Here is a 26634-nt window from a genome sequence, read left to right as displayed (position 1 = left end):
ATATGAAGAGTAGTTCACATTCCGGCTTCGAATGCTAGAATTCGTGCTCCACTTGGGAATCTGAGAGGGAAGCATTCGAGGCACAGTTGGTTGCTGCTGGGCAGATTAACTGACTGTGTCCAAAGTATATCTTTCAATAGCTACCTTACTAAGATGCCATAGTATGGCATTATTTACCTGCTTAGATGATGAGCAGCTCTACCCTTACGACTCAAGAAAAATCACCAACTTGTCATTTGGTGTAATCACCAATGCCTCCTCCAGAAACTGTGGCTTGTAGGGTAACAGCTGGCCATGCCAGACAAGTGTATCGGGTGGAAACTGCAGGATACAAGAAGGTCACAAGTTAAGAAATCAAATGGGTAAGAAGGTTACCAGGAAATATCAGACACATCAAAGACATTCATAACAAGAATGGAACAAGGGAGTGGTTTACCGATGAGGAACCCGAAATGAAAAAAAAACTCCAAATATATAGAAAATAAAGGTGAATTATGAACTAATATGAAGTGAAGAAAACACTAAAGGACATATTAGGCATCTGCTCCATCCTAAAAAGAGGCTCTGTACGGACTATAAACTTTACTAATCACAAATTTATTAGAACTGAAGATGAACTGATCTCTTTTGAATGTCATTTCGCAGGAAAACAGAATCACAATGAAAGTGAGCAAGCCACTCAAACACTGCTTTTATTTGACAGCAGTTCTGACAATTTGCACATTGCTGGTTAAGGTTCCTTTCATTGCTGCTCTTCTGCTCCTGATTTTTGTTCTGTTTCTTTCTAGAATACTAACAGGCCAATACAGGATTGAACTGATGACTGACATAATGATACTTTACCGGGTAATACTCGCTCTCCCTTATCTCAATATCGCTGAGCTGTGATTACCCCTGCAAGATATAATGTATGTCTTGGATCTAACAGTTTTACCTCTCGTTTGGCTACAGAGAGTGAGGATTATATGGATTAAAAAGTAAGACACTACAGCCCATATTTATACTTTTTTTACCGCATTTGTGTCATTTGTTTTACGCAAATGCGGCGCAAACTTAACTCCATATTTATATTTTTATGTTAGACACATCCAGGGGCATATTTATACTCCGTTTGCGCCTGAATTGCGTCATTTTTTTTTACGCAATTTCGACGCAAAACTAACTCCATATTTCTACTTTGGTGTTAGACGCGTCTAGCGCCAAAGTCAATGGAGTTAGCGTCATTTTTTAGCGTGGACACCTACTTTGCGTTAATTATATGCAAGGTAGGCGTTCCCGTCTAAAAAATCGACTCCGAGGCATGTGCGTCGGATTTATACTCCCGGGCAAAATTCACGCCCGGGAGTGGGCGGGTCAAAAAAAATGACGTACGCCCGCTTTTGCACCGTTTTTTAGCGCCTGCAAAAGGCAGGCGTTAAGGGACCTGTGGGCTCTGAAGGAGCCCAGAGGTGCCCTCCCATGCCCCCAGGGACACCCCCTGTCACCCTTGCCCACCCCAGGAGGACACCCAAGGCTGGAGGGACCCATCCCAGGGACATTAAGGTAAGTTCAGGTAAGTTTATATTTTTTATTTTTTTGTGGCATAGGGGGGCCTGATTTGTGCCCCCCTACATGCCACTATGCCCAATGACCATGCCCAGGGGACAGAAGTCCCCTGGGCATGGCCATTGGGCAAGGGGGCATGACTCCTGTCTTTGCTAAGACAGGAGTCATTTCTATGGGGGTTGGGAGTCGTAAAAAATGGCGCAAATCGGGTTGAGGCGAAAAAATTGCCTCAACCTGACTTGCCCCATTTCTTGACGCCCAAGCCCCATATCCCCCTACGCCGACGCTGCCTGGTGTACGTCGTTTTTTTTAACGCACACCAGACGGCGCCGGCGGCTAACGCCGGCTAACGTCATTCAATAAATACGGCGCCCGCATGGCGCTTCAGAATGGCGTTAGCCGGCGCTAATTTTTTTGACGCAAAACTGCGTTGCCGCAGTTTTGCGTCAAAAAGTATAAATATGGGCCCTAGTGTCAAAATTCTGGGGGTTTGCACCATTTTTCACATGCGTGAACCTACCTATGAGGTGCAAGGTAGGCATTCTCATAACCCCATATTTATCTCCCGTGCTAAAATGAAGCACGGGTGGAAGGAGGGGCTAAATAATGGTGCAAAGCACCATTACATAATGCCTGGGTCAGACCAGGTGTTAGGGGATTTGTTGACCCATTTCCATGGTCAGACACCATGTAATGGGTCCACAGGTGCTCTCCCCAAGCCCCAGGAACACCCCCACCAGAGGGACACAAGAGCATGGGGGACCCCATCCCAGGTAAGTAGGGTAAGGCGAGGTAAGTATTAAAAAAAAAATTGTAAGTGCCTTTAAGGGCCCTGAAATGGGCCCCCTTACATGGCACTAGGTGCAATTGCCATGCCCAGGGGACCCATGTCCCCTGTGCTGGCCATTGGGGTGGTGGGCATGACTCCTGTATTCTGTGAGACAGGAGCCATGTGGTATAGATGGTTTTGTGTCAGAAAATTACGCTAGGCTTGTTAAAGGCATTTTTTTGCCTCCAACCAGCCTAGCATCATTTTTTGGTGCAATCCCCCTTCTCCCATATTGCCACCCCCACCCGGCTAATGTCAATTTTTTACACTGGCCCACCCTTTGGGCTGGCTTGTGGGGTTCCATAAATTTGGTTCCTGGATGGCACTCTGGAATGATGCATGCCGGTGCTGTCCTTTTTTATGCAAAAACGCATTTGCGTAGTTTAGCGTCAAAAAGTATGAACAAGGGCCTACATATGTTGACTCGAGCAGTGGCCTCCCTAGCTTCAACAAATCTGTTATGGTGAGATGGATTGGCTAGGTGGATTGGCTGGGGGGGACAGTCTACCAACATTTTTGCAGAGTGACAGTGTTGATTGTATGTTTAGAAGACTTGAAGCTCAAACCCTCCGAAGCAGAACTCCTGGTATTTGCCAAGAACAATAGTTAAGAAATAAGACAAATCTGGCTCAGAGGTTTGAACTTTGACAGCTTTGAACTTCAACTTTTACTGAATCCCAGGTCACTTGGATCCAACCAGGACACCAACTGCAAATTCAAGGAAAACATTACCCAAAAATATACCATCCTGCTATCATCTCTCTTGTAAAGAAAGTGAAAACATTTCTTCCAGAAAGCAACTTCAGAACTGCTGTTCAATCCCTTTTCTCGTGCATCTTGATGCAGGAAATGCCCTGCTCAATGGCATCCTAGAGTTCACACTGGCTCTTCCTGAGGGGATCATATATGTTGTAGAGCATCTCATCCTAATTGTGACACCTCCATCCTTTGGCTCCCCTTGCTGGCCCACACCATCTTCAAAACCTGCTGCATCAATTACAATGCCATCATTACCCTCAACCCTGGGTATCTTGCAGGCAAGCTCACCATCTCCTGTGGCTCTTGGTACTCCTGCAGCCAAGACACCATCAGACTAGAAACTAAGATGTTTTCCTTCTACACAATACAGGATCTGAGACACCTCAATATCCATCATACCTGCCCCAACACTACCATAGTTTAGGGAAGAACACTACATCATACTGCAGTAACAGTACACATATGCTTCCAGAACCCAGTGACCACTCATCACTTATTAACTCCATTCTTACATTTGACCCTATCCACTTGCATTTGGATAGGTTTGCACTATGCAAATACCCCATACCTGCATTAGCATTTAAACAACTGTTGGGGGCTTCTTTATCTTAATAAAAGAATGTATGGGTATCAAACTGATAATCTCACGAGTTTATCTAGGATTTTTTAATGGACCATTGTTATTATCAGCACTTCCAGTGAAACCAACTGAGATTCAACCTGTTAATTCGGTGGTGTTTATGTCCATACGCCCATTGCTCAATGCACTACTAAGCACCTGAATCCCTGAATGACATTTAAACACGACCACCATCTGAAACATCAAGGTCTACCAGTAAATGTAGCATTAATGCCTAATCTGTTGAGGTTGTGTCTAAATGCTATGGCTGATTCTTGTGTAACCACTCAGACGTTAATCTTGAACATTTCAGGTTTCAGAGCAAGGTATAACAACAAGGAAAGGAACACTTTTACTAATAACTTAGATGTCATTCTCTTGCAAGGGGTTTGGACAACTATGGCTTTTCATCTGAATAGATGCACAACCCACTTGATTCCTGCCATTCCATCTGACCCTGGAAGATCCGAAGGGGAATTAGAGTGTGGATTACAGTTAGTGTTAGTTGTTTTGTTAGAAAATGTATTCATTAGAGCGTCCCTGGGCTCACTTTTAATAGGGGTAGTACGTTCCTAATAATTAATTTCTACAATGTTGAATTTATCCCTTCGGTTGATACCAATTTTCACACTTTGTATGGTATTTTAGAAAATGTTCTTCTTTTACTTTTAAATTTAGTCATTAGCCTCTAATCACCGTGTCTGTTGATTTCATTACAAGAAAATGTGATATTGTAATTAATTGCTGACCTACCAATGTTTATTCTGCAAATTATTTCAACGGTCATCATTTGCCCACAGGCAAAAAATAATCAGCAGGGCAAATTTCTCAATTTTATTGCAAGCTGGAGTTTATACTATTCGAATTACCACTTTAAAATACCCAGACTAAAACAACTGTCTTTTCTCTGCTACTTTTACAGAAGTCTGCTGGTACAAGTTTTCTCTCGGTTGCACTTATCTCAATTTGTCTTACTCAGAAAACCATAGCACATTAGGTCCAGGAATTAATTAAATAGTTTGACCACATTTGTAGTTAAGCTAGTCTCAGAATTCAGCTGAACCAAGGAAGGCAAGCAGTAGTTTCACTGTGAAGGATTAATTATAGGAATGTTATAAGAAACTAGAAGAACTCCTTAAAGAACAATGGGACAGATTTCTACTCTGTGTGCGCCAAATGTGTTGCAATGACATGCTAAAATGACGTGCGGGTGAGAGGAGGGGCCAAGCTTTGCACCATTATTTAATGTCTGGGTCAGACCTGGTGTTAGGGGACCTTTGTACCCATTTTCATGGTTAAACACTATGGAATGGTTCCACAGGTGCCCTTCCCAAGCCCCAGGAACATCCCGACCCCCACCCCCACCAGAGGGACACCGGAGGATGGGGGACCCCATCCCAGGTAAGTCTTGGTAAGTATTTTCTTTTTTTTTTTGCCATTGGGGACCCTAACTAGGGCCCCCCTGCATGGCACAGGGTGCAATGGCCATGACCAGGGGACACTTATCCCCTGTGCTGGCCATTGGGGTGGTGGGCATGACTCCTGTCTTTCCTAAGATAAGAATCATGTTTTTGGTGGTTTAGCGCCCGGAAATGGCGTTAGTCTGGTTTGAGTCTTTTATTTGATGCACAACCCCATCCTTCCCTACCGCCACCCCCACCCAGCTAGCGTCTTCTTTTAAGACTCTAGTCCAAGTTTAGCACTGGCTTGTGCCATTCCTTTAAAATGGTGCCCAGCTGTCGCTGTGGAATGGTACAAACCGGTGCTATACCCTTTGCCACAAAACTGTGTTTGCGCAGATTGTTGGCAAAAGATATAAATCAGGCCTAATATTTGGCCGATTTGAACACCGGGTCCAGATTCTTGTAAGTTTCACGGAGTGAAGCACCCAAAAAAGCTGTTCTGCTCTGGAAGGAATTCCCTATCACTGGTAGGGCCAACCGCCATGGTTTTCGTGGCGTTATGCCACTAAAACCATGGCGGTAGGCATGGTTAAAGTGTCACTGGCGGTACCGTATCGGGCGCCGGTTTGGAGATTGTTATCTCCAGCCCGGCAGCTGCTCCCGCCATGTCGGTCAGTGTGGTATATTGGCGGGTTGCCTGTCATTATGTGGCGGTATGTACCACCAGACTTTTGGCGGAACTACAGCCAGATTTATACCAACTGCCGGGGTCATAATGACCACCTAAATCTTAATATAGTGCTTAGAAACACAATAGCATCAACTAGGATGCCTTGACATGGTCATTCTCAACAGTCCACCACACGCGAGGGAGTGCAGGCCAGTCACTGAGTTGCATGGACCCCAGGTACAGTACCTTGGAAAACAAGTAAAAAAGGACGATGCACAGAGTTGAGGAGGTGAGGCATCACTGGAGCCGGTGCGGTGTTGGTACTTTACTTCCACCACGGAGGTGAGGGGTCAGTTCCTTACTGTTAGGTCAGAGGGATGAGGGATCGGTTCCTTATAGTTGCAGGACAGGTGATGTGGCATCAGTGGCGAGGCATTGGTTCCTTACACCAAGGTGGGGTCAATGAATTCAGCAGGTCAAGACATGTAGCGTCAATTTTGTGGTGTCACAATCAAACCACAGTGCCACAAATGCTGTGGTGGAGTTTGGTGTCACAGATGTTGGTGACACAGCATTCAGGACTCACACTGTGGTGTGCCTTCAAAGGTGCTACAGTGGCATCGGGCTTGTGGTGCCAGTTGGGGTCTTTGCTTTCAGCAGGGACCACAGATCTGGCAGAGGCAGCGGTGCTGAGTCGGACAATGGTGCAGGTTCTGAAGTTGCTTTGGAGTCTGTGCTTGATTCTTCTTGGTTGCGCCAGAACTCACTCCCAAGTGCCTAGGAACTGGATTTGGCACCACTTGGCAAGGCAGGACTCCCAGCAAGAGAACATAGGGGCTGTAAGATGAGGTCTTTGATGTCTCTGAGACTTCTTAATAGGAGGTAAGCTCAGTCCAAGCCCTTGGAGACCTTTGGAAGCAGGATGTAGAAAGCAAAGTCCAGTCTTTTCACTGCCAGGACAGAATCGGCAAGCAGCAGGCCAACACAGCAAAGCAGCAGTCCCTCCTACAGCATCCAGCTCTTCTTCCTGGCAGAATGTCCTCAGTCCAGAAGGATACTAAATTTGTGGGGTCAGAAGGCCAATAGTTATACCCCTTTCTGCCTTTGAATTCGGCAAACTTCCAAAGAAAGTCTTTGTAGTGCACAATACCCTGCCTTTCCTGCTCGGCCCCAGATACACCAGGGGGGTTGGAGTCTGCTTTGTGTAAGGACAGATAAAGCTCTATTCAGGTGCAAGTGTCAGCTCCTCCCACCAGTCTAGCTCAGGATATGCAAGGCATACCTCAGCTCGCTGTGTGTGAATGTCTAGAGTGAATTCACAAACAGCCGAACTGTCATCCCAACTCAGATGTGTATTCCACAGACAGGCAAGGGCACAAAATGGATTAGCAGAAAAATGCCCACTTTCAAAAAGTGGCATTTTCAAACTTGCAGTTCAAAAACCAACTTCACCAAAAGATTATTTTTTTTAAACTGTGAGTTCAGAGACCCTAAACTCCTTATCTCTATCTGCTCCCAACGGGAGAGTCCATTTAAAAGATATTTCAAGGCAATCCCATGTTACCCTATGGGAGAGATAGGCCTTGCAATAATGAAAAACACATTTAGCAGTATTTCACTGTCTGGACATGTAAAACACACCAGTACCTATCCTATCTTTCAAAAGCTGCCTGCACCCTCGCCATGGAGCTGCCTTGGGCATACTTTAGGGGTGACCTGCATGTAGTAAAAGAGAAGGTTTGGTCCTGGTATCTGGGTGCACTTGACAGGTCAAAATGGCAGTTTAGAATTGCACACACAAGCACTGCAATGGTAGGCCTGAGACGTTTACAGGGCTACTCATGTGGGTCACACAGTCACTACTGCAGGCCCTCTAGTAGCATTGATTTACAGGCCCTAGGCACCCATGGTGCACTATACTAGGGACTTACTAGTAAATCAAATATTCCAATCATGGATAAACCAATCACAAAAAAACATTTAGACAGAGCACTTGTACTTTAGCACTGGTCAGAAGTGGTAAAGTGCCCAGGGTCCTAAAGCCAGCAAAAAAAAAAATGCATCACACATTCAAAAATAGGAGGTCAGAGTCAAAACCTTTGGGGATAACACTGTGAAAGGGGCCATTTCCAACATAGTCTAAAAGGGTTTCTCAGTATTACCGGTTTCTTAACACTGTTAGTATTGGTAAGAAGTGAGTGGTGTTGTTTGTTTGGATTGCTAGGCGTGAAACAGATGGTACGCATGACCCCTGGGTGTGAATTACGGTGTAATTTGGATGTTAAGGAAGAAAAAGGTTTGGATCTAGGAGATTAGGTGTAGCTCAGGTTTGGCCAAGAAGGGCCTATGTTCCTCAAAGCTATCCATTTTACCTCCGCCTATATTGTTTTTATCTTTGCCCCAGAGCCGATATTGACAAGACTACCTAGCTCACTTAGGGCCAGATGTAGCAAAATGACATTTTGCGAATTGCAAATTGCGAGTACTAGCGACTCGCAATTTGCAAGTCGCAAAATGTCATGCAGAAAGGTGTCTCAGACACCTTCTGCGAGTCGGTATGGGGTCGCAAAGACCCACCTCATTAATATTAATGAGGTGGGTCGCAAATTGCGGCCCCATACCGACTATGGGCACTCGCTAACATGGAGGCCTGCTGTAGTCAGCAGGCCTCCATGTTAGCGACCTGCTTTCAAATAAAGCATTTTTTTTTTTTTTTAAATGTAGCCCGTTTTCCCTAAGGGAAAACGAGCTGCATTAAAAAAAATCCGAAACCTTTTGTTTCGGTTTTTTCAGGGCAGGGAGTGGTCCCTTGGACCACTCCCTGCCCTGAAAAAATGTTTTGGGGTCCATTCACAAAGGGGAAGGGGTCCCATGGGGACCCCTTCCCGTTGCGAATGGGTTACCATCCACTTCAAGTGGATGGTAACTGCGACTCCATTTGCGACCGCATACGCGGTCACAAATGGAATTGCATACCATTGCGAATCGCAAATAGGAAGGGAACACCCCTTCCTATTTGCGATTCGGAAATGCATTTTGCGAGTCGGATCCGACTCGCAAAATGCATTTCAACATAGCAAAGTGGCTTTTGCGAGTCGCAAACGGCGTTTTTCGCCGTTTGCGACTCGCAAAACCCTTGCTACATCTGGCCCTTAGTCCTGTGATCCGCACAGAGCTGCTTCTGGTCACAGGACAGATGCGCTAGGAGCGAGCGAAGTTATTTTTTGACAAAGTCATCACTTTTTGTGCTTTGTCAATTTTTCTTTGCTCCAGTTGAAAAATGTTATCCCTTTGATATTCTTGCACTTCTAAATTAATGCAACTGTGTTTTATCTTGAGTATTATGTTTTGTCGATGACTCAATGTGCTATGTGAATGGGTTGCTAATTCTCACAAATTGATATTTAATACCAAAGTAAAGTTTGCTTTTTTGATGCCAAATTTGATGATGTTTGAATTAACACTTTCTTCTAGTTTGTGACCCTTCATATGCATTGTTATTTATGTTTGAGAAATGTTCATGTTAAGGTTCCCTAAAATCATAAACGCTAGAAGTGTATCTGTCCCCTAAAAACTGCTCAGCTTATCATGGAATCTCCACATGCAAACCAGGTTTCCCATACAGACTAAAAAATGTAAGTTCTACCATGAATGGTGCACACACACACACACACACACAGATACACACACACAGACACACACACACACACACAGACACACACACAAAGGCACATGTGTTACACTAGTCAAAGGAGGGAACCTTTGACACTAACATAATTGATGACATGAGGACACACATACGGACAAAATACACAGGGCAAAAGGACAGGAGAAAAGCACTATTAGAATTATGCGCTATCTTTGAGGAGGCTCAGACCAATACCACTACCCATAGTCGGCAAGCCAGGAATCTGCACCTTCCCCTACCATATGCAGGAACGGAGGTGCTCTCTCAATGCCTGCTATCCCTGCATTGGGTTATACCAATCTGCCAGTGAAGGGCGCTGGAGGGTCCCCTGCCGACCAATTAAGTATTAGGTCCAGGCATGAGCTTCTAACAGGTCACCAGTCCCAGGCAATACCAGAACCAATGGAGCACTAGAGCTCCCTGTAATCCAAACCTACCCTCGTCCATTGTGTTCAGACCATCAAACCCCAGCGCCACGGGGCACATGCATTCACACTGGTTTCAGTGACCACACTTGAGTGACCGGGAGAATCACATTGGTTTTGGAAAGGGATACGAATAGAGGGATGGAGGAAAAGTGGTCCTAGTCCCCCGGGACACAATGACAACAGTGGGTATTGCTGGGTTCAAGTACATGACAATTGTAGGCTGATCCGGAAGGAGAAAGCAGCAAGAGATGAAGGGGAAATCTTTGCACGCTTGCTCTGTGACTTGCTGGCAGATTGAAACTAAGGAAGGGAACCAATTTGACCGGTTCTGGTCTAAAGCAAGGTCATCTGAGCCAGAGGACATGGCTAAGGCAAGTTAAGGGAAGAGAGAGAAAAAGAAGTAGTTAGGATGGAACCAGGCTGTTACTGTGAAATTCCAGAGCAGGGAGCAGACAGTCCTGGTCAGAACAGTTGTGACCTCAATGACACAGAAGACGGCAGTACCAATGAGGCTACCACCACAGGTGTTCGAAAGGATAAAGCACATAGGTGGTCATTACAACCCTGGCGGACGGTGTAAATGGTGGGGTAATACCGCAAACAGGCCGGCGGGAAAAAAAAGGGAATTACGACCCTGGCGGTAACCGCCAACAAAGACAGCCACTTTAACACTTCGCCCGCCACGGCGGTACAGACAAACAGCGTGGCGGTCACCGCCAACAGACAGGCGGGAGACAAAGTACCGCCCACACTATTACAACACACCAATCCGCCACCTTTTCCGGGGCAGATTCACCGTGGATAAAAACACGGCGGAAACAGCCTTTGCTATGGGAAAACGCTCACCTCAACACACTCCACGAGGAACGACGACTCCATGGAGCCAGAACTCCAAATACTACCTGCCCTTGTCTTTCTGCTCCTGTACGAACAACAGCGACTTAGGCGCAGAACATACCGGTGAGTACTGCATCTACGACACGGGGGAGGGGGGAGGCAAAAGTTAGGGACACACCCACCAAACACCCCCACCCTCGCATATTACAACATACACACCAATACAGTCAAAAATATCACATTAACAACCCACAATCCCCCCGGAAGAATGCAAAGACAAAGCGAGATCCGTTCAAATATTGTAATGTGCCAATATACATGTCATATAAAAATATACTGAATCATATCTCGAAATCTGTCATATTTATATATACAATACAAGAAGTAGTGCAGATATGTACACAACAATGTCCGTGCACCAACAGTCCAAAAATGCATGGGCGAGGCCCACAATAGATACCTGACCAAAATCCGAGAGAACACTGCCGGGGCATCAGATTGAAACACTACAGGCACCTCAGGGGGAAGTGAAGGGGGGGCACCTCAGCCACATGACTGCAAAGCCAGATCCACGACGGGGCTCCATGCCCATTGATGTATCCTGGGGAGTGCAAAGCCACAGTCTCTCAAGTCTTTACAGTGTGTGGGTTGCCCACTGGACCATCCTGGGGAGTGCAAAGCCACAGTCTCTCAAGTCTCTACAGTGGGTGGCTCGCCCACTGTGCCATCCTGGGGAGTGCAAAGCCACAGTCTCTCAAGCCTCTACAGTGGGTGGCTTGCCCACTGTGCCATCCTGGGGAGTGCAAAGCCACAGTCTCTCAAGTCTCCCAAGTGGGTGGGTTGCCCACTGGACCATCCTGGGGAGTGCAAAGCCACAGTCTCTCAAGTCTCTACAGTGGGTGGCTTGCCCACTGTGCCATCCTGGGAGTGCAAAGCCACAGTCTCTCAAGTCTCCCAAGTGGGTGGGTTGCCCACTGGACCATCCTGGGGAGTGCAAAGCCACAGTCTCTCAAGTCTCTACAGAGGGTGGCTTGCCCACTGTGCCATCCTGGGGAGTGCAAAGCCACAGTCTCTCAAGTATTTACAGTGGGTGGGTTGCCCACTGGACCATCCTGGGTGGTGCAAAGCCACATTGACGCAAGTAGATGCAGTTCTCAACTGGTACTGGGTGGGACTGGTGGCCAGACTGGATGAGTCTCCCCGGGAAAGTTCCTGTCCTGTCACTGTCCCAGCTGCACATGGGAGAAGGATGCCTGATGTGGCGGCCTATTCATACCCACACGGTGTTTGCCCTGATCAGCGGTCTTCACCATGGCGGTCTTGGCCTTGTTCAGCGGTGCTTTGCCATGGCTGGCTATGGACTGTTCAGCAGTGCTTTGCCATGGCGGTCTTGGCCTTGTTCAGCGGTGCTTTGCCATGGCTGGCTATGGACTGTTCAGCGGTCTTCACCGTGGCGGTCTTGGCCTTGTTCAGCGGTGCTACGCCATGGCTGGCTATGGACTGTTCAGCTGTGCTTTGCCATGGCTGGCTATGGACTGTTCAGCGGTCTTCACCATGGCGGTCTTGGCCTTGTTCAGCGGTGCTTTGCCATGGCTGGCTATGGACTGTTCAGCGGTCTTCACCATGGCGGTCTTGCCCTTGTTTAGTGGTGCTTTGCCATGGCTGGCTATGGACTGTTCAGCGGTCTTCACCATGGCGGTCTTGCCCTTGTTCAGCGGTGCTTTGCCATGGCTGGCTATGGACTGTTCAGCGGTAGCCTGAGATGGCGGTTCAGATACTGACATTGGTGTGGCATGACGAACTTCACACTGGACATTGGGGTGTGGCATGACGAAATCCACACTGGACATTGGGGTGTGGCATGACGAACTCCACACTGGACATTGGGGTGTGGCATGCCGAACTCCACACTGGACATTGGGGTGTGACATGACGAACTCCACACTGGACATTGGGGTGTGGCATGACGTTCCATCATCGCCCAGCGGGGCTGTGGGATCCTGGGCCCTCCTGGGCAATGACTGTGGCGGTGGTCTCCTGACCAGTAATGATACTTGGGCCCTCCTGGGCACTGACTCTGGCAGGGGTCTCCTGACCAGTAACGATACTCGGGCCCTCCTGGGTAATGACTCTGGCGGTGATCTCCTGACCAGTAACGATACTCGGGCCCTCCTGGGCAATGACTCTGGCGGTGGTCTCCTGACCAGTAACGATACTCGGGCCCTCCTGGGCAATGACTCTGGCGGTGGTCTCCTGACCAGTAACGATACTCGGCCCTCCTGGGCACTGACTCTGGCGGTGGTCTCCTGACCAGTAACGATACTCGGGCCCTCCTGGGCAATGACTCTGGCGGTGGTCTCCTGACCAGTAACGATATTTGGGCCCTCCTGGGCACTTACTCTGGCGGTGGTCTCCTGACCAGTAACAATACTTGGGCCCTCCTGGGCACTTACTCTGGCGGTGGTCTCCTGACCAGTAACGACGGTGCTGGCGGTTGTGTCTGGACCGCCGGAAATGATGGCGCACTTCTCTGCCGTGACACTCACAACAGGCTGGGCAGACTTCCTCAGAACCTTCCCCACCTTCTTTGGAGTTACAGCTGACTCACCAATCGCCTTCGATCCCATTTCACTTGTTGTCCCACCAGGAGTCTTGACACGGTCCCGTCGTCCACTCTCCAATCTCGGTGCCTTTACAGGGGGTGGGCTGACAGTGCCTTGGTTCCGGGTCCTACTGCCTGCCCTGGTGGACAGTGCACTCCAAAAACCTGGAACACGTACCATTGGTACTGGAGGCTTTTTGGCTGAGGCGCTACGACGGGACTGATGAACTGGAGGGGGGGGGCAAACAGGTCAATTTGACAGAGGGACAGTTTCTGACGGACACTGGGATGGGTAGTTGGAGGGGGTCTGGGAGTGGAGGTAGAGGAGGTGGTTGTAGGAGGTGTCACTTTAGGTGTTTTGGGTGCAGGTGCAGGTACTGGAGGCTGTCGTGAGGTGGATGGATGTTGGGTGAGTGATTGCCGGCGTTTGTGTACTTTGGGAGGGGGCATCACAGACACACTGGGAGAGGACACAGGGGACGTGTAAATGGCAGTGGAGGTGGTGAGTGCAGGTGAGCGGCTTGTGGTGCTGGGTGTTCGGGTGAGAGTCCTAGTGCCTGTAGATGTGGTGCATGCAGGTGTGTGTGCAGACGACACTGGGAGGGAGGAGGGAGAAGAGGAGGAGGGGGACACAGTGGAGACAGTGGATGTTGCTGTGTCTGTATGGGTGTGATGCTTGTGTGAGTGCCTGTGGTGTGTGCGTGGTGCCTATGTTTGCTTGAGCTACTTTTGGGTGTTGACTTGTGTGCCTGCTGGTATGTAGGTGTGCTTGGGATGGGCTGGGGTACAGGGGATTGGGTCTGGGTGGAGGAGGTTGGAGGGGGAGGCTGGACACAGGGACAATGGCTGCCATCAGTGCTGAAGCCAGAGATTGCAGGGTTCGCTGAAGGACAGCCTGACCGGAATGAATGCCTTCCAGGAATGCATTACCGTGTTTCAACTCTCGTTCTACACCCTGGATGGCATTCACAATGATAGACTGCCCAACAGTGAGTGACCTGAGGAGGTCAATGGCCTCCTCACTGAGGGCAGCAGGGGTGACTGGGGCAGGGCCTGAGGTGCCTGGGGCGAAGGTGATGCTCACCCTCCAGGGTGAGCGGGCACGGGACACACGCTGAGGGGCTGCTGGGAGGGCGGTGCTGGTAGGGGAGGTGGCGGCTGTACCTGTAGAAGTGGGGCGCACAGATGGTGCCGCCACCACAGAGGAGCTCCCATCGGCCGACGAGTCCGTGTCACTGGTTGGTGATCTGGTGGCCGACGTGAAGCTCCCCTCGAACCTCCGTCCCACTGGTGAATTCAGAGTCTGTGGTGTGGCCCTCCATGGCCATGTGGGATGCAGCTCCCTCGTGCTCCGGTGCCACTGTACCTCTGCCTGTTGATGCTGATGTACAAAAGGACAGGGAGAGCAGGAAAAGGGGGGAGACAGAAGAAAGAGAGTTTTAGTGCATGGCATACCGCTACCGTTGGCAGACAAGACAGACACTGCAGCCCCATGCATTACGCCATGCTCCTGACCTCTGCACATGCTATTTCTGGGATATGGCGTACATGGCAATGGTAGTAATCTGCCCACATGGATGGCAAAGGGGCAATACATCAACTTCCCTCTGTTTTGAGCTGGGGTAGAGTGACACAAGGCCTACATAACGGAGGGGCCTTGCCCTTGGCTAGGGACACCCACAACCCACCACCCCCACCCAGACACCTCCACTGCACGCAAAGTCCATATGATGAGGTAGTACTCACCCCCTTGTGTCTGCTGTGATGTCCTTAAGCGCCCATCCAACTCCGGGTAGGCCACCGCCAGGATCCGGAACATCAGGGGGGTCATGGTGCGACGGGCACCCCTTCCACGTAGGGAGGCCATTCCCAGCTGAGCCTCTGCCATCTTCTTGCTGCAGCGGCGAATGTCCTCCCATCTCTTACGGCAGTGGGTGCCCCGTCTCTGGTGGGCCCCCAGGGTCTGGACTTCCTTGGCGATGGCACGCCAAATGTCCCTCTTCTGGTGGGCGCTGACCTACATGACATGCACAAGGAAAGAGAACAGTCATTACCTACTGCACCGTCGTTGTGATTGGCCCCCTCCGAACTCTATCCCTGTGGCCCATTCATCCCCATGCATAACTGTTCTATGTACTCTGCCCCTTTCCCTCATCCACCCAGCCCTCTCCACCCAAGCCTAGCCCATCCAACGTGCTCCCTGTGTACTAACCTGTTGGTCTGGAGGACCGTAGAGTAGCGTGTACTGGGGGAGGACCCCATCCACAAGTTTCTCCAACTCCTGTGCAGTGAAGGCAGGGGCCCTTTCCCCAGACGCAGCAGCCATCGTCGCGTCCAGACCGAGGTCACAGCAGCACTAGCAGTGTAGGTCCTCTCCTGTCGAAGGTCAGGTATCTAGTGATTGAAGAGACAGAAAATGGTGGTGACGTCCGCGGCGGTGACGTCCGCGGCGGTGCGCATCATCACCGGCGGCGCACCTGTTCATTGGCTCCTGGGACCCATAGGGTCCAATGTTAACCAATGCAGAATTGCGCCACGCTCTACGACCGCCTACCGCGATGGTGTCCAACGCCAGCGCAGTTACCCCACAATCCGATTGTCCCAGTTTAGAGGTCAGGCAGCCGCCATTTCAGGGGCCCACATGGCTTCAATTACTACTGCGTCACACATACCGAGGCCTACACTCAAAACCTTTCCCGGATTAGTTAATTGTCTGTTGTAGTCTTGTGTGTGACTGTGGGTACATACCTGGAGGAATGCTGACAGTTTCTTCGCTGTTGTCCTTCTTAGGCACCGTCAGTTGGGACATATTGGAAGATGGCGGAATCCGCCGGTGTACCGACCGCTAGTGGACCTGTTGACAATGGAAGAGCGACATGTCATCGTGACCTACCGGTTAGACCGTGCCACAATCCAGGAACTATATACCCAGTTGGAGCCAGACCTGATGTCACCAATCCGCCATTCGACTGGAATCCCCCCTGACGTGCAGGTGCTGTTAGTGCTGCATTTCCTTCTAAGTGGGTCTTTTCAGACAACAGTGGCCATGGCATCAGGGATGTCCCAGCCTATGTTTTCCAACGTCTTGTCCAGAGTGTTGTCTGCCCTGCTGAAACACGTAAGGAGATACATCATTTTCCCTGAGGTGGAGGATTTGCCTACAGTGAAAGGTGATTTCTATGCCCTTGGACATATCCCCAACGTCATAGGTGCCACTGATGGGACCCATGTAGCTATGGTCCCCCCCGCAGGAATGAACAGGTGTACAGGAACAGGAAGAGTTGTCATTCCATGAATGTCCAGATGGTCTGTTTGGCAGACCAGTACATCTCGCAGGTAAATGCTATGTTCCCTGGCTCTGTGCATGACGCCTACATCCTGCGGAATAGCAGCATCCCTGATATGATGGGTCAACTCCAGAGGCACCGTGTATGGCTATTGGGGGACTCTGGTTACCCAAACCTGTCATGGCTATTGACCCCAGTGAGGAATCCCAGGACCAGGGCAGAGGAACGGTACAATGAGGCCCATGGGCGGACTAGGAGGGTGATCGAGCGGACCTTCGGCCTCCTGAAGGCCAGGTTCAGGTACCTCCATATGACTGGTGGATCCCTATTCTACTCACCGAAGAAGGTGTGCGACATCATCATCGCCTGCTCCATGCTCCATAACTTGGCATTGCGACGCCAGGTGCCTTTTCTGCAGGAGGATGATCCAGATGACGGTGTTGTTGCAGCGGGGGAGCCTGGGGAGCCTGTGGACAGTGATGAGGAGGAAGCTGATGAAAATGAAAACGACAACAGGGAGTCAGTCATACAGCAATATTTTCAGTGAGACACAGGTGAGTACATTTTCATGTTTCACATATTATTAACTTTCACACGTCTACCTCTATCCTGTACCTACATTTCACTCCCTATTTGTTAACGGAGTTGTCCCCTTCCATTTCAGTTTCACTATTGTGGTAACCTACGTGTCAACAGCTTGCACCCTTGAAAGGCTTGTGATGTGTGACATTGGTATGTTGCCCTTCCAATTGGTAACCTTTTTTAACACTGTAATTGACAATACAAAGTTCACAATCATTGACTGACTTCAGTTTTATTAGTGTTTCAAGGGTGTTTATTTAAGTGCAAAACAATGAAGGGGTGTTATGAAATGGAGATGGGTGATGGTGGAGGAATGTCCATGGCAGAGTCCAGTCTATTAGTCTCACAGGTACATTGCACATCTGGCCATTGGAAGTGGAGCTGGGGCAGTTCTGATTTGGACAGGGTAACAAAGTGGGACAGTGGGAGGACGATCAGGGTGGTCTTATTTCCTGGCGGGGGTCTTGCCATCTTGCTCTGTCCTGTTCCTGGATCTCAGGGCCCGCTTGCGTGGTGGTGGTCCGTCTGCAGGGGATGGGGTGCTGGTGTGTTGGTCCTGTGGCGGTGCCTCCTGTCCACTAGCGCCGGCGGAGGTGGTGGGCATTTCATTGTCGTGGCTAGTGTCAGGGGCCCCTTGGAGTGCCACGGTGTCCCTCAAGGTCTTTTGAATGTCCGTCAGCACCCCTACAATGGTGCCGATGGTCCTGAGCTCATCCCTGAACCCCAAATACTGTTCCTCCTGCAACTTGGCCAGTACCGTTGCCATCGTCTCCTGGGAGTGGTGGTATGCTCCCATGATGGAGGAGAGGGCCTCGTTGAGAGTAGGTTCCCTTGGCCTGTCCTCCCTCTGTCGCACAGCAGCCCTCCCAGTTCCCCTGTGTTCCTGTGCCTCTGTCCCCTGGACCCTGTGCCCACTACCACTGCCCCCAGGTCCCTGTTGTTGTTAGGGTGGTTGGTTCGCCTGGGTGCCCTGTAGTGGTGAACACACCGCTGATTGACCTGTCCTGGGTAGGGAGGTTTGGGCCCGCTGGGTGGGTGCTGTGCTGGTGTTCCCAGAGGGTGGCAGTTCGGTGTTGGTCTGTGGCTGGGCAAGGGGAACCGACTGTCCTGAGGCCCACGATGGTCCGGGCTGGTCATCAAGATCCAGTGGGGCAGAGCTGCTGTCGTCACTGTGGGCCTCTTCTGGGGGTGGAGTGGTGTTGTCTGGACCCTCTGGTGTGGTGACGTTCCTTCGGGTTCCTGCAGGGGTATGAGTACATGATTATTGCATGTGTGTGTTTCATGATGTGCAAAGTTTGGGTGTGCGTGTACCCCAGTGCAGGCATTCCTGTGTGGGGGCTTGTGTGGTGATAGTTGGGGGGTGTTGTGGGTCTGTGTGGTGGGCATGCTTTAGTGATGGGTATCCATGCTTAGTTAGGTCATGCAGGTTTTGGGGTTGGGATGGGTGGTTGGTGTCATGGGTAGATAGGTGAGGATTTGGAGTGATAGGGGAGGGTGTGAGGGTGGGGGTGTGTGATAGCATGCAGGTAGGGTGGGGGATATGATAGTTGAAATTTGACTTACCAGTGTCCGTTCCTCCAACGACTCCTGCGAGGCCCTCAGGATGCAAGATGGACAAGACTTGCTCCTCCCATGTTGTTAGTTGTGGGGGAGGAGGTGGGGGTCTGCCGCCAGTCAGCTGTACCACGATGTGGTGCCTGGATACCGTGGAACGCACCTTCCCCCGTAGGTCGTTCCACCTCTTCCTGATGTCCTCCCTATTTCTTGGGTGCTGTCCCACAGCGTTGACCCTGTCGACTATTCTTTGCCATAGCTCCATCTTCCTGGCTATTGATGTGTGCTGTACCTGTGATCCAAATAGCTGTGGCTCTACCCGTATGATTTCCTCAACCATGACCCTGAGCTCCTCCTCGGAGAAGCGGGGGTGTCTTTGGCGTGCCATGGGATGGTGTGTGTGATGTGTGGGGTGGTGTATGTGTTGATGAGTGTGGTGAGTGTAGTGGTATGTGGTGTTTTGTGCGTGGGTGTTGTGTGGGTGATGGTGTAGTGTGCCTCTGTGTGATGGGGTTCTCTATTCTGTGCTATCTCTCTCTGGCCTTCTCTCAGAAATTCTGGTCGTAGGGGTTTGTGTGTGATGTGGGTGTGTGTTTTATATTGTATTGGGTGTGTGGTGTGTGTATGTGTATCAGGTGTGTGTATTTCGAAATGTCCAATGTGGCTGTGTTTTGGAGCTGTGTGTGTATTTTGAGCGCGGCGGTGTGTACTGCCAATGGAATACCGCGGTTGAAAGACCGCCGTGTGGATTAGTGGGTCGTAATAGCATGGGCATGTTTCTGTTGGCGTGGAGGTGGAGGATTTGTTTGCGCATGTGTCTCGCTGACCTTTGATGTGGCGGACTTGTGTGGGTGTCTGAATTTCGGCAGATTCCGAGATGTGTGTCATAATAGCTGTGGCGGTCTACCGCGGCCACGGCGGTGTATTGGCGGTCTTCTGCACGGCGGTAAGCACCTTATACCACCAAGGTCGTAAAGACCCCCATAGTAGCAAGGTTCAAATAAGTAGTACAGGGGACTCCAGAAGTTGGGTCACAATCCCCCCTCCCAGATCCAGATAAGCCACAGGGCCAACATGGTCAGCCTTGCATTCAGTGGAACACACACACACATGTCCCATGCTATCAGTGACTAAACGACCATGAGGGAAAATGCCATGGGTGCCCAGATGTAGGAGGACTGATGGCTGAAACTATGAAACCTGGGGAGGCCATAACTGATTTTCTCAATAGGATGAGGTAACAATGGGGACCAGAGCCAGGACAGCCATAGACTGATACGGGCCCCCGGTCATATTCTTTTACAATATCCTCAAAAAGATCTGCCCACCGAAATACAAAGCAGGTTGGACAGGGTAGTAGGGTTAAACACCAATCCCTGGTGAGAGATACAAACTCACATGTTACACTATCACAAAAAGAAGCAACAAAAGGACAGGTAAAGACAGGAGCAAGCCCAGAGAGGCACCTTTAATTTGGTCCAACACAAATTGAAAAAAAACACCCTCAACCAGGCCGATTTGGCCCCAAGCGTGCAAACAACAACAGTTCTGAAGGGAGCTCCACCACAAAACACTAGCAGGTTTCAACCTGGCTATAACAACAGAAATCAGGGAGGTTGGCAGCAGCCAGACCTTAGAGAATAATACTATTGCAAAAGCATAGGCCACATGGCCGTAAGATGGTTGATAAAGGCATATCGCAAACAGAGGTCCCTTCATAATTACTATCCACGAAACCAAGCCCAGGGACTCCCAAATGCACATTACCCTCAGCCTCAGGGATGTCAGTCCTCTACTGCACCACCTCAACAGGGGCCAGGTCACTGGACAAACACATGGCAATAGGACCCACAGACCAGAAACCCACCCCAGCAAGGGTCAGGCCATATCCATGGCACGAACGGGTAACTGTTTGGTGAAGCAATGCCTTATGCACAAATACAGAAACCAAATATGCAGTAAGTTAAAAACTACCAACGTGAGGCATCCATTTCACACACACCTCAAAATTCACTGTACTTAAACTCAAAAGAAAGACCAATGAAAGAAAATTAGGAATTCAAACCTTTATTTGCATTCGGGAAGCTCAGGGCTGCAGACCTTGCTTTGTTGATCTAATGTTCTTAATGGAGTCCACCATTCAGGATGCCTGCAGGGGCCTAGGCCCCTCTCTGCTGCTGATTTCCCCAAGGGCTGGGTTGGCTGGCCACACCAAAGGAGGAGGGAAGTTTGATGAAGGGGGGGGAAGGGCAGCTCCCTGATCAGTGCTTAAAAGCAAGCACCCAGCTCCCCGCACTCACAAGTCAACTAGTGGTTCCAATAACCATATCAAAAGGTCCCCATTCTCGGGCACTCAGCCAGGACAAACATTTCTTTGCAGCACTTGGCCCAACAGCAATAGTGCCCTCACAAAACTGGCAGTCTTCAGCCAAATGGAGGCTCCTTTTTAGTTTCAAAACAAAGCTGTCCTCCAGTGTCAGGAGTCAAGTTTCCTGTATGTTTAGGATAGTGAAGACCCTGTAAAATCCACAGCATATGCATCTAACAGATTTTGAAGCACTGCATGGCACCAAGGCCTATATTTCTACTTTTTTTGTGCTGCAATCTTACAAAATACAATTATATTTTGTAAGTTTGCGCTGCTTTTGCATCAAAAAATGATGCACATGCGGCACAGAAAAAGTATAAATATGGGCCGAAGTCGGTAGAGGAGGTTTCACCAGAACAACCAGCCATCCCAGTTCATTACCATCATTTAGGAAAACTGTGAGTTATTGGCTCTGCCTCGGACTCTCCATGCAGCAATTTTGCCTTCTCCTTTCTCTCAAATATTTACAAGTAACAGCCAGGAACTGTAGGTCCATATAAGATATGTCACAAAGGAGAGGGAGGTGCTGAGGAAAAAGGAGTCCAAAAAGATCCATCAAAGCTCAGAGTACAATGCAGGAATATGCTCACCCCTGTATAAGGCCTAGCGAACAGCCAATACACTAGACCATACACACACTGTCTGGAGGGAGCCATAATCCCAATTTCGCACACTGCAAACCAAAGGGGCTATAGAATAACTCTCCGACCTCCATTTCACAATAATTAAGTTAACAGATCATGTTAAGATCTAACGAAGTGCCCAAAGTCCAATAAAAAGAAACCCAAAGCTAGCCCAGAAAGAAATCTCTAGAAAGAGGGCTCAGACAAGACACCTGATGCCTCTGGGGAGGGTCATGTTGAGCACCACATGCCGAGACTGGAGGGGTACACATGTGACCTTGGGGCATGTTGCAATTGCTGGCCAACATTCAGGTACTACATGCCTCCCCTTTATACATTGCTCCATGTAAGTCTAGGTCAAAAAACAACACCCACATCAATGGCACCCCCATTTATACACTAGGTTACTGGAGGGCTGCCAAAGCCCACAAAGCGCCAGTTAATTAAAATTACTTATGTGCTCACAAGATCACCCCATAAAAAATGCTTTACTGCCGTAACCTGGTCAGGCATTGGGGGGGGGGGGCGGAGGCCCAACAACAACCCATAAAATAATAAGTTTATGAACAATAGCACATTTTCTTTTCCAAATTAGATACCCTTAGTGGGGTCATCTTTCAGTGCCCCACTAAAATTGGAAAAGTGCTGGAATTTCTAAGAAATGATTGGCAACAATACATATAAGGGTGCAATGTTTCTAGAAATAACAAACTAAACCTAGCTCTACTCCAACAGGTCTGCAATCACCAAGTGCACCACCTTTACAGAGAGCCATTACTTCTTCAGTGACCACATCAGTAAACCCAACAGGACCATCTTACTGTGAACAGTATTGTGAACTTTTTTCCCGAACTGTACAACATCAATAATCCCAACTGAATCAAGAACCACAAACTACACCACAACCCACACACTTTTTGAACTGTCAAAACAAACTTCACCTACCAGCAGGCTACAGACATCTCCCTTGGAATTCATCCCAGGAGCTTCAATATCCAAAATGTTATGTACTGTTGCACGTGCTTAGTCTCTGTTTATTATGGATATCACTGCATCCATTAATTTCCAAGGAATTGTCTAGCCTAATGGATCCAATCTAAAAAAAATTCACCGCACTTGTATAGGGACCTCTCCCATGTCATCCACATTTACACGTAATGCAAAACCCACATTCCACATGTAATACACAGCGCCCTCTTACACAACACATGGCATCAGCACATGACCGCTGTGGGTTCCAAGGCTTCAGCCAGGTCATTTTATATCTGTTTGCTGATACCGCATGCAGTAGGTGCAGACAGGCTTTACTTGTCACAAGAGGTAGCCCTGAAAAAAGCAAAATGCCTTCTCCACCTATACCGATGTAGGATTAGGGCCAAGATACAACCCAACAGAGTAGAACCCCAAAGGGTAGTGGTAAATCTGACCCGCTATGAAAACAATCCCACAGCACTGTTCTTTCACTGAGCCTGGGGAAATTCATACTGAGCTAGATAAGATGCACAGGAAAGGCCCCATAAGGGAGGATACCATTTGGCCTGACACTTTTCAGAAAAGAGATTCTTGGACATAGCAAAACCACCCAAGCAATGTCCGCACAAACATGTCAGCTCCACTTCAAACTGTGGTCCCAGGGTGACCCTTTACATATCTGGGGCTGTCTTATTTAACCCTTTGGGTGCCTTGGATGAGCTGGTCTCGCCCTCAGCCATGGTTGCCGTGTGCCGAGGACGAGACCAGCTCGTCCTGCACCCAGCTCATGGGGGGAGCACTGGCGCTTCCTCCATGAGCCTCCCACCCACCCCCCGAGGGAATGGATAGAAGGGGAATCACTTCCCCTTCCACCCCGACCCACCCTCCACCTCCCCCAGTGACATCTGATGACGTCAGCGCGCAAATCGTGCGCTGATGTCATCAGTGGTCACCTCCAAGCGCGCTGGAAGCATGCTTCCATGCAATGCAGAAGAGAACAGCTCAGCATTTCTCTTCCGACTGGGAGGTGGGGGCTGGCAGAGGCATGAAAGGAAAGGAAAGGCCTTTCCTTTCCTTTCATGTGGGCTGCGGAAATGCCCACTAGGCACCAGGTTTTTTTTTTGTGTGTTTATTTTATTGTTATGCCTAAGGCGAGCGGCCCCTTGGGCAAGGGCTGCTCCCTAGGGGGGCAATAAATTATTAGGCCTTTTCTGCCTAAATTAGGCAGATCTGTCCCCAGGAGGGGCAGAAGACACTAGACACCAGGGATAATTTTTGTTTACATTTTTTTAGACGTGGTGCGCAACCCCTTAGACAAGGGTCGCTCCCCTGGGGGCAATTGTATTCAGGCCATTTCTGCCCCCCTTGGGTGAAGATAGGCGTATTTGTCTTAGACCAATCTGCTCCCAAGGGGGCAGAAACCACTATGCACCAGGGATTTTATATTTTTATATTTGTTTACAGATGGGAAGCGACCCCCTTAGGCAAGGTTTGCTCCCATGGGGGGCAATTTTATTTTAGGCCATTTCTGCCCCCATTGAGGGCAGATCGGCCTATTTTCATTAGGCCAATCTGCCCCCAAGGGGGGCAGAAACCACTAGACACCAGGGATTTTTATTTGCACCAACTTCAACCCAGGGAAGCGACCCCTTAGGCAAGGGTCGCTCCCCTGGGGTGGCAAATTTATTTTGTTGGCCTATTTTTATTAGGCCGATCTGTCCCCAAGGGGGGCAGAAACCACTAGACACCAGAGATTTTTTATTTTTGTAATCTTTTTTTACAGATGAGGAGTGACCCCTTAGGCAAGGGTCGCTCCCCTGGGGGGCACATTTATTTTAGGTAATTTCTGCCCCTCTAAGGTGCAGATTGGCCTATTTCTATTAGGCCAATCTGCCCCCAGGGGGGGTTGAAACCACTTAGGCACCAGGAATTTGTGTGTGTGTTGTTTGGGAGGGTAGCCCTTTGGGCAAGGGTCGATCCCCACGTCGGCACATTACTGTTGGCCATTTCTGCCCCCCTTGGGGGCAATGAGCCTATTTTTTGGAAGGCCCACCTGCCCCCAAAGGGGGGTAGAAATCTTAGCAAAGACCAGGGAAGAATGTCTTTTTTTTAAAAGAGGGTGGGGGTATGGCCATACCCCCACCCCAAATAAATGGGGACAAAGTTGTTCTGCAGATGGGGCGATTACCCCTGATTCACTCCCCGGGGGGGGGGCAGAAAACTTACTAGATGCCAGGAATTAAAAAAAATAAAAATAGTGGGGTGGTGGCTACCAACCAGTATGGGCATAGTTATGCCCCCACCCCAACTGAAGGGGTTAACAGGCTTGTAGCTCTCCCCCTGTACAATATAACATCTTAGCTCGATGCAAGCAGGAGGACATTTGATTTTTTGGGTTTTTGTTTTACATTTGGGCCATGAGAGCTTGTCTAACTCTCAAAATCGTCCCACTTGGAATGGTGAAGGCTGCGCTTTTTGGACTTTGGGACGCTGCCATGTAAAAAAATCTATGAGATTTAGACACATCTTAAAACTAAACATCTGGGTGAGTCCAGGGTGGTGTGCTTCACATGCACCCCACACCATTACCCACAATGCCCTGCAAACCTCCAACTTTGCTGGAAATCACACTTTTTACCCACATTTTTGTGATGGAACTTTCCGGAATCTGCAGGAATCCACAAAATTCCTACCTCCCAGCATTGTTGCATCTATACTGTTAAAAATTCAGCCCCACTTTATAGCCTAAAAACATTTTTTTTTTAAACTGCCCTTTCGGACCCACTTTGGTTCTTTCTCATTTTCAACATGTTTTTGGCTCTTCCCTGTCACAGGCACTTAGCCCACCTACACAAGTGAGGTATCATTTTTGCCAGGAGACTGAGGGGAACATTGGGTGGTAGGAAATTTTCACTGGTGGGGAGAGACCACGCAGAAATGTGTGAAAAATATTATTTTATAGCTAAATTTGAGGTTTGGTGAGGATTCCGGGTAGGAAAACACTGGGGGATCCACGCAACTCACACCTCCCTGGACTTCCTCGGGTATCTAGTTTTCAGAAATGTTTGGGTTTGGCAGGTTTCCCTATATGGCTGCTGAGCCCAGGACCAAAAACGCAGGTGCTCCCGGAAAAAACAGGTAGTTTTGCATTTCATAATTTTAATGTGTCCACATAGTGTTTTGGAGATTTCCTTTCGCAGGTACTAGGCCTACCCTCGCAATTGAGGTACCATTTTTATCGGGAGACTTAGGAAAATGCTGGGTAGAAGGAAATTTGGGACTCCTCTCCGATTCCAGAACTTTCTGTCACCAAAATGTGAGGAAAAAGTGTTTTTTTGCCAAACTTTGAGGTTTGCAAAGGATTCTGGTAACAGAAGTTGGTGTGAGCCCCACAATTCACCCCATTCTGAATTCCTCTATGTGTCTAGTTTTTAGAAATGTCCAGGTTTGGTAGGTCTTCCTAGGTGCCGGCTGAGCTATAGGAAAAAATACACAGCTAGGCAATTTGCAAAAAACAGGTCTGTTTTCTTTGGGAAAATGTGATGTGTCCATGTCGTGTTTTGGGGCATTTCCTTTTGGGGACACTAGGCCTGCCCACACAGGTGAGTTACCATTTTTATTAGGAGACTTGGGGGAATGCTGGGTGGAAGAAAAATTGTGGCTCCTCTCAGATTCCAGAACTTTCTGTCACTGAAATGTGTGGAAAAAGAGTATTTTTTGACCAAATTTTGAGGTTTGCAAAGGATTCTTTATGACAGAACCTGGTGAGAGCCCCACATGTCACCCCATCTTGGATTCCTCTAGGTGTTGAGTTCTAAAAAAATGCACAAAGTTGGTAGGTTACCCTGGGTGTCAGCTGAGCTAGAGA

The sequence above is a fragment of the Pleurodeles waltl genome, chromosome 6, assembly GCF_031143425.1.
Source record: "Pleurodeles waltl isolate 20211129_DDA chromosome 6, aPleWal1.hap1.20221129, whole genome shotgun sequence".
NCBI classification, from domain to species: Eukaryota; Metazoa; Chordata; class Amphibia; order Caudata; family Salamandridae; genus Pleurodeles; species Pleurodeles waltl.
This window is presented reverse-complemented; position numbering follows the sequence as displayed.